Genomic DNA, 8,836 nt, shown 5'->3' with positions numbered 1-8,836 from the left:
AGTTTGTTGACTTACAGTCTTTCAGGAATGTTCAAACGTGGTAGGGCAGGTGGGGGCGTATGATACTTGTAGACTCAGTATTTTGAGGAACTTCCATATTGATTTTCAGTTTATATTCCCACTAGCAGCAATTATTCCCGCCTCTCTCTTCCCCCATGTGTACACATGCACGCACACACACACCCCACCTCCTGAGTGCATTTACTGTTGCTCTTGTGTGCACATTTTAAAGTCTGACCACTTGTTATTGAATAATCTATGAGAAGGCTGGGTCATTCTTGAGAAGGTTGATTTTCCTTCTTTTAGAAGCCACTGACTGCTCATAGCTCCTCACCTAAGAACGGAGCCTTGTGAAGATGCCCGTCCATATTGGCAGGCTGACGGATGTTGTCATCACGCTGCGCTTGTTTAGGCAATCATACTGTTGAGATTTTTTGTGAGTTCATTCCCCCTGTAATTTCCAGAAGATACTATCTAGCAGCAGGCATCCTGGTCCTCTGGCTCTTACTATCTTTCTACCCTCTCTCCTTCGGGATGTGCCCTGAGCTGTAGATGTAGAAACTATATTGTAGATATTAGGAATGGGTGCCTATATTCCCCTTTTCTCTGCAATTTTGGCCAGTTGCAGATCTCTGTAGTTGTCTCCATCTGCTGTGAGAAGAAGCGTCTTTGATGAGGGTGAGAGCTGCACTTATCTGTGGGTGTAAAGATGAGTATTTAGAATACAGTTAGAAACTATATTGGTTTAGGAACATAGCAGTAGCTAGTTCTTCCCTAAGGCCTGTGATCTCTCTGGGATCTGGTTGGTTAAGTTTCCAGTACCAGGCATGAATTCTCTCCTACTGAGTGGGACCTTAAGTCCAATTAGAGAGCTGTTGGTTAACCCCGACATAACTGTGCCACTGTTGCACCATATCTTTCCCAGTTGGTCATTGTTGTAGCTTGTAGGTTTAATGGCTAGGTGGGATTATTGGCTGCTTTTCTCCCTTGGCAGCTGGCATGGCTCTTTCTGATACTATGAGGGAGGAGGCTTCTTCTAGGTCAGTTCCAGCTCTAGTCCTCTGAGTTCTGTGTCCACAGTGTGTAGGGTCTTCAGCAATAAAGTTTTACCTTCAAGTTCTGAGAGGAAGCATGGGAAATGGCAATAACTTATACTGCTTGTGGGTCCCCCCCTGACCAACAGCTCTCGCGGGGGCAGGGGTTGGGGGGTTGTTCCTATGTCTTTTATGCACAAGATCATGCTATCTACGAACAGGGACATTTAACTTCTTCCTTTCCTATTTGTACATCTTTTATTTCTTTCTCTTATCTTATTGCTTTAACTGAGGCTGTTTTTATGTTATGCAAATGGCATGTTCTTAGTTACTTCTTTTTCAGTAAGATGATTATTGATGTATAGAAAACCTGCTGCTTTTTATAAACTGATTTTGTACCTTGCCACATTGCTAAGAGCATTCAATCATATCAAAGAGTCTTCTGGAGTATATATGATAGAATTTTTCTTCATTAATTTATTTATTTGTTCATTTTACATCCCAATGGCACCTTCACTCCCTCCTCTCCTACCAGTCCCACCCTCCCACCCATTTTCCCCATACCCCCATCCCTCTCCCACCCAATCCCTGCTCCTGGGTACCAAACCATCATCAAGTCATATCAGGACTAAGTGCCTCATCTTTCACTGAGGCAGCATAAGGTAGCCTTGCTAGGTAAACAGGATCCAGAGGGAGGCAACAGAGTCCAAGTGAGACACAGGCTTCACTCCAATTGTTGGGGGACATGCTTGAGGACCAAGTAGCTCATCAGCTTCATATGTGTAGGGGCCCTAGGACCAGTACATGCATGCTCTTTGGTTGGTGGTTCAGCCTCTGTGACCCGCTATGGGCCTGGGTTAATTGGATATATAGGTCTTCTTGTGGTATCCTTGACCCCTTCAGCTCTCTCAATCCTTCCTCTAATTCCTCCACAAAACTCCTTGAGTTCTGCCTAATGCTTGGCTGTGAGTCTCTGCATTTGTTTCCATTATCTGATGGATGGAGCCTCTTAGATGACAGTCATGTTAGGTTCCTGTCTATAAGGATAGCTGAGTATTGCTAATAGTGTCAGGGGTTGGGTCTCACATTGGGCCAATCACTGCTTGGTCATTCTGTCAATGAGGGGAAATTGGTGTTGGGGCATCTCTGGGACAAGCTGGAAACCTGGGATGGGGAGGTTCCTGGGAAGATATGGGGGTGACTCTAGCTGGGACTCCTAGCAGGCCACATCTTGTAGCCAGGCAGGACCTCCAGTGGAGGGACAGAGACACCAACCTACCCGCAAACCTCGCCACCCAAAATTTGTCCTGCCTACAAGATGTGCAGGGATAAAAGACGGAACAGGGATGGTAGTATTTCTTAAGCAGTTGAGTTGTTTCTCAAAACTAAAAGGAACTGGGGATGTAGCTCAGTTGGTAGAGTGCTTGCTTAGCATGCACAAAGTCCTGGGTTCAATCCCCAGCACTGCACATAATGAGGTGTGGTGGATGTACAGCTGTAGTTTAACACTGGGGAGGTAGAGAAATGGAATAGAAGTTCAAGACCATCATTGATATAGGGAATTGGAAGCAAGACTGAAATATATGAGAGTGTGTCTAAAAATATTAATTAAAAAAATAAAAATTCTAGGGTCTGAAGGTATGGTTAAGAACACATGCTTCTTTTTTGGAGGACCTAGGTTCGATTCCCAGCATTCACTGGCAGTTCACAATTGTCTGTAGCTCCAGTGCCAGGAGATCCAATTCTCTCTTCTGACCTCTGTGGGCACCAAGCACACAAGTGGTGCATAGACATACATGCAGGTAAAACCACTCACATATAAAATAAAATAAAATAATTTTGAAAGACTAGCAAAATAAAAAATAAAGCTTCAAACAGATTTTCTAAAAATGAAAACTTGTCTGCATTTTAACAGAAAATGAGATATTAGCTTGGCTTGCTGTGGTTTTCTACAGAGTTTGAACTTATAATGAACTCTAACCTTTCCTAGGGATCTCTTTTCCACTGTCAACCTTTTAAAAAAACTCTGATCCTCCTTCCTGCCTCAACTCCCCCGAGCACTCGAATTACAGGTGAATGCCGCCACACCCAGCCCCCCATTTAAAATCAAAAATAAATCCTTCTCTATACAATACATCCTGACCACAGTTTTCCACTCCCTTCCCTCCTCCCAGCTACTCCCCAGCGCCCAGCTACTCCCTCAGCTCCCCTCTCCCCCAGATTCACTCCCTGTCCATTTCCTTTCTGAAAAGAGCAGGACTCCAAGAGACAACAACCAAACAACACAAAACAAGATACAATAAAACAAGAAAAATCCCTCATATCGAAGCTGGCCAAGACACTCCAATAGAAGCAAAGGAGTCCCAAGAGCAGGCAAGAGAGAGTCAGAGATACACCTCTCCCTCTGTTAGGATTCCCATAGAAACACCAAGCTAACAGCCATAACATACACACAGAGGACCTGGTGTAGATCCTTGCAAGCCCCATGCTTGCCGCTTCAGTCTCTATGAGCCCACATGAGCCCTGCTTAGTTGAGTCAGTGGGCCGTGTTCTCCTGGCCACACCCATTTTAATACAATGCTTTAGAATATACTTGGGTTCTGCGCACACTGTTCGGGTACTCTGCCGGCTGAACTGCATCTCCAGCCTTTCCGCCTAGTTCTTGAACTCACATCGTTTCTTCATTGAGACTGGAAACTAATACTTGGGAGACAGCTTAGTGGGTACAGCATTTGCTGTGCAGCTATGAGGGCCAGAGCTTGGGTGTACAGCACACACATAAATGTTGGATGGGTGTGGAAGTCCACGTGCAATCCCAGTATGTGGGAGGTGGAGACAGAAGGTCCCCAGGGCAAGCTGGATAGATAGACTAGCTGAATAGGCCAACACTGTGCTTGGGTGTGAGACTTTGCCAGTATCTAAGGTGGAGAGTTCAAGGAAGGTAACTGATGTTAAACTCTGGCCTCTACACACACACACACAGAGAGAGAGAGGAGAGAGAGAGAGAGAGAGAGAGAGAGAGAGAGAGAGAGAGAGAGAGAGGAGGAGAGATGAGGGAGAGGAGGAGAGGAGAGAGAGAGAGAGAGAGAGAGACAGACAGACAGACAGACAGACAGACAGACAGACAGACAGACGGACAGACAGAGACACAGAGACAGAGAGAAACAGAGACAGAGAGACTATGTCTCTCCATAAAGTAAAGTGTTTCCCTGTGACTACTACAAAGCTGAACTCAGCCCCTCCACTGTCTGGGTGGAGGCTGTGCTCTCCTGGAGTGCATCATAGCCCTTCTTCTATGACCAATAAGGTGAAGGAAGAGATGACGCAGAATGCTGAAAATAGCATTTCCACAAAAGGGGAAATGTTGACAAGACATGGGAGAAACATCCTCAGAGGTCAAGGCCTCATTCACCTTGACTTAGAAACCCTCACCTTTATATCCCTGCTCCCAGGCTAAGTGTGCTAAGACTTTGGCCCACTAACCCCCCATGACATATATCAGAGCAAGTCTTCCTTGCTGAAGTCCCTACCCAGACGTAAACCTGACTTGCTAGCTCCCAAGTCTGGTCTGGCCCTGAGAACCTGTACGGTGGCATTGCCCTGTCCAGCTGGGGTAAGACTAGAACCAGCCATTGCTGAGGAATAAGCGCTCACACCGACCTGAAGCCCTAAACCTGCCACCTCAAGACTCAACCAGCTCCTCCTCCATCATCTGCTCCGTCACTATGGTCAGCCCACTACTCCTGAGAATTACTGTTGTTTCTCTGGCCCAGGTCGGCTGGGGCGTCACTTCCTCCAGATTCAACCTGCTTCAGGCTACGTGTCAAGAGCAGCTAAGCTCCTCAGAATCAATCTTTCTTTTATGTTCCAACCTTTCCTTGCCTTTGCCTGGGCATTCACACAGGGGCACCGCCTACCCTTCAGCAGGTTGTGTCCTATATAGCTTAACAGGGCATAAAAATCACCACAGCCTCCAAGGCGCACGTTCTCTCTTCCCTGTTCCCTGAACCATGAGATGCCAGCATTTACTCACAGCTCCCCTCCAAGACCCTACCGCACACATACATCTCAATCCCCTCCCTCCTTTCCCACACTGCAGGAGAAGCTCAGTCAAAGAAACAGAAAGAGAAAAGGCATGATTCAGGTACCTGGGAAATAACACTGCTCCTCCATTATGAGGGGTTACATCCTGCCAAAGCCATGGTAAGCTGAAAAGTCATTCAGTACTGTAATCTGATGAGCTACAATGCAATCAGACGTCGCCCCTAGGGTAGCGCCCTTGTGCTATTGTTTTAAAGATAACACAGTCACCCTCACTGCCGCCCTCTGTCCAGTGTCTTGAAAGGTGATCACACAGCAAAGTGCTGGCCTAGAAACAAATTAAAAATGTGAAAATCTGAGGTACCATTTCCACTGGATGCTTACGCCTTTCACATCATCATCATCTTTAAGTCATAAAATCACACATGAAGTCCTCCTAAATAAGACAGTCCTGGGGCTGGAGAGATGGCTCAGTGGTTAAGAGCACCGCCTGCTCTTCCAGAGGTCCTGAGTTCAATTCCCAGCAACCACATGGTGGCTCACAACCATCTATAATGTAATCTGATGCCCTCTTCTGCAGATAAAGCACTCATATGCAATAAATAAAATAAATAAATCTTTAAAAAAAAAAAAAGACAGTCCTATGACCGTGGACTTGTTTCGCCTTGGTCCTCCCACCGTCGTCCATGCCTACCCCCAAGTACTTGTGTGTAAATCTAGAAAACCTGTGAGACATTCTGCAGGGAATACATTTGTACATGAAAAATCTAGAAAAAAAAAAAAAAAAAGAACAGACTAGTTTCCCAAGAACAGTCTTCATTCATGACCATTATAATAGTGTCCTGACCATTCAACATTTGTCCCAGACAGAAGTGTCCCGGTTTAGACAGTGTGTTATACCCTCAGCCTACCTATAAGAAGTGAACGGGCCTGCCCAGGTGCTCAGGGCCACTCCTTTAGGGAGCTGTCCTTGGCAGAGCTGCCTGGCTTCCCCTCCTTTGCCCTTCTACCCTTTCCTAATCCTTTTTTGAGACATTCTAAATTCTGGAGGGAAGCCCCGCCTGAGTATCTAAGATGTTAACTGCTGACTAATCCTTTCCACACACAGAAACCAGAACATCTGGTGACCTTTGTAAGGTCTTCCGTTGTATGTGCCTGACAATATACAGCATATAACGTCAATGTGACGTTAAACTTGCAGAGAAGTATTTGTCTGTCTACAAGGAACTATAGTACCCAATGGTTGCACGGGCACCTCCTCAGCAGTGCACATAGCTGACCGCTTATGTTGCCCAAAGAGATTCTGGGGACTTTGTTTTCCGCCAAATGTTTGCGTCTCAAAGTTGCACTGTCCCCACTCTAGGCTACAGAGAAGTGCTTGGGGTGCCTTTTGGGAAGGCCCAGGGATGCAGTAGCCATGGTTCACACTAGCCAAGTCATCATGGCTTTCTACCATGTGACATTAGGCCCAAGGCAGGATCAGACTCAAGTTCCCCAACAACAGATGAAAATCTAAAAAACAAAAGCCACCTCCGATGGCTTTGGAGTCAAGCCTCCAGCTGTGATCCCCGACAGGCTGTGAGCCCCGGCCTGATGGATGCTTGCACGCACGGCCTCCTCCTTCATTGTGCTATGTCCTGTCAAAAAGCAGGTAAAAGAAAAAGAACTAAAGGAGCTAACAGCGAGGGCTGGATAGCCACTGAAACGTTCCGAAGAAGAACAAAACAACACACCTGGGGTGGCAAAAGCCTACCCACCAGACAGCCACCTTGCTGTGCAACTCTTTTTCCTCCCTAGAGAAGTCCTGTGTCCCTCCAAGCCCCCCAGAATAGAGCTGTAAGGGTGGGTTATGACCGCCATCTCTTCAGAGTCAGGATAAACTTGATTCCTTGCTGCTAACTCTTGTCCCCTAAACACTGCCATTCAAGAAACAAGCATCATGGATCCTAACCCAGGAACACAGTGAGACTCTGTGTGTGTGTGTGTGTGTGTGCATGCGTGCGTGCGTGCGTGCGTGTGTATGTGTGCCTATGCTTTTCCACACACATCAAAAGTTGGGCACTGGAAACCCAGACGAAGCTTTGAGAACATCAAATTCTGTTTTACCTGCTTACCTAGCCAGGCAAATTTCTACTCTATTGTCCCTTGTTATAAACCTGGCCTACTGTGATAAGAGAAGCCCTGGTATTGTAAAGCCACTCCTTTGGGGAGTAGTCCTGGCCAGAGTTTACCTGCTTCACCTGCCCCCCACCCCCGAAGGTTCCTGCCCTTCCCTAAGCCTTTTGCCCAGCATTCTAAAGCTCAGAGATAAGGTCACCAAAATGGTTAAGATGTTAACTGATACATAATCCGAGCCTAAAGGTTCCAGTGACCCTTGTCACACCTCTCCTCAGCCTTTATTTCTAGACATCTGCCAAAAAAAAAAAAAAAAAAAAAAAAAAAAAAAAACATGTAACCTGAGGAAAGCTTTAACCTTCAGAAATATTATATGTCAGTTTAAAAAGAACTCAAGGAGCTAACTTCAGGAGGTGCAGGACCATTACAATGTATAAAGAAGAAAAAAACATGACACCTGTCTTGAGCGAGGAAGACTCCACGCAGGGTCTCACCTTGCCTTTTCCTCCCTTTGCATTCCTAACTCCCACAGATGGGGCTTTGACAAGGGAGCAGGCCTGTCCTTCTTCAGAGCAACCCTTATGTAAACCCAGTTCCTTCCCACCAGTTGTTTTCCTAAATACTGGCCATCAAGCGATGGCCAGCCTGGACTTTATTGCAGTAACGATGGGACAAGAAGGATGGTGAGATAAGAAATGAGTAAAAAAAACAAAAAACAAAAACAAACCCAAGAGTTAGAAAGAAAGATATTCAGAAAAAGTAAGAGGAGCAAGAGAAAGAAAGGAGAAGGGAGATGGAGAAAGAAGAAAGGGGGAAGTTTGGTTTGTATGTGTAGCTATAAAGCCCCAGGGCAGAGAGCATGCCCCATTCTGCCTTGGTAAAGAGACCTGCCAACCGCCATTGACATGCCCCCCATCATCACCATCATGTCCCAGGTTTGGTTTTTTGTTTTGTTTGTTTAGTTGGTTGGTTGGGTTATTGGGGTTTGATTGGTTTGGTATTTTGGTTTGTTTGTTTGTTTGTTTGTTTGTTTGTATTGTTGTTTTGGGTTTTTTTCTAACAATACAGATTTCATAAAGACCAGCTCTCCCAGTGCTCAAATTTGGAATAAGATCACACCGACAGATAAGAGGGGTGAATGCAATCCACAACTGAGATGTGTCTCCACCTGGCTCTCATGAACTCAGGTAGGAAGATGGAACTCTCACTTACATTTCAAGAACCAAGCCCCACTATGACAGGCTCAGAGGAGCACTCTCTTGTCATCCTGCCACACCGATGGGCTTGTTTCAAGCAGTGAGAGTCTTTGCCTTACACAATTTCCACAAGCCTTTGTCTCACATGAGTTTCACAAACTACACCTCACATTGTCTTTCATCCCTCAAGGTTGCAAACGCCACTGCGGCCCAGCATTAGAAAGAACTCAAGTGAGGTTCCTGCCTTTGCTATTGTGGTCTCTGAGAGGATGAGAGGAGGCAAGCCCAGTAGTACATCATTATATTGCGATCCAGTCCCCATGGTAAGCGCAATACACACACACACACACACACATACACATATACACATACACACACGCACACACACGCACACCCCAAATAAGCTTCCAGGAGTCCTACCTTCCTTTCCCTAGAGCCCTTTCCTCCACT

This window comes from Acomys russatus, chromosome 20, assembly GCF_903995435.1.
Source record: "Acomys russatus chromosome 20, mAcoRus1.1, whole genome shotgun sequence".
Classification (NCBI taxonomy): Eukaryota; Metazoa; Chordata; class Mammalia; order Rodentia; family Muridae; genus Acomys; species Acomys russatus.
This window is presented reverse-complemented; position numbering follows the sequence as displayed.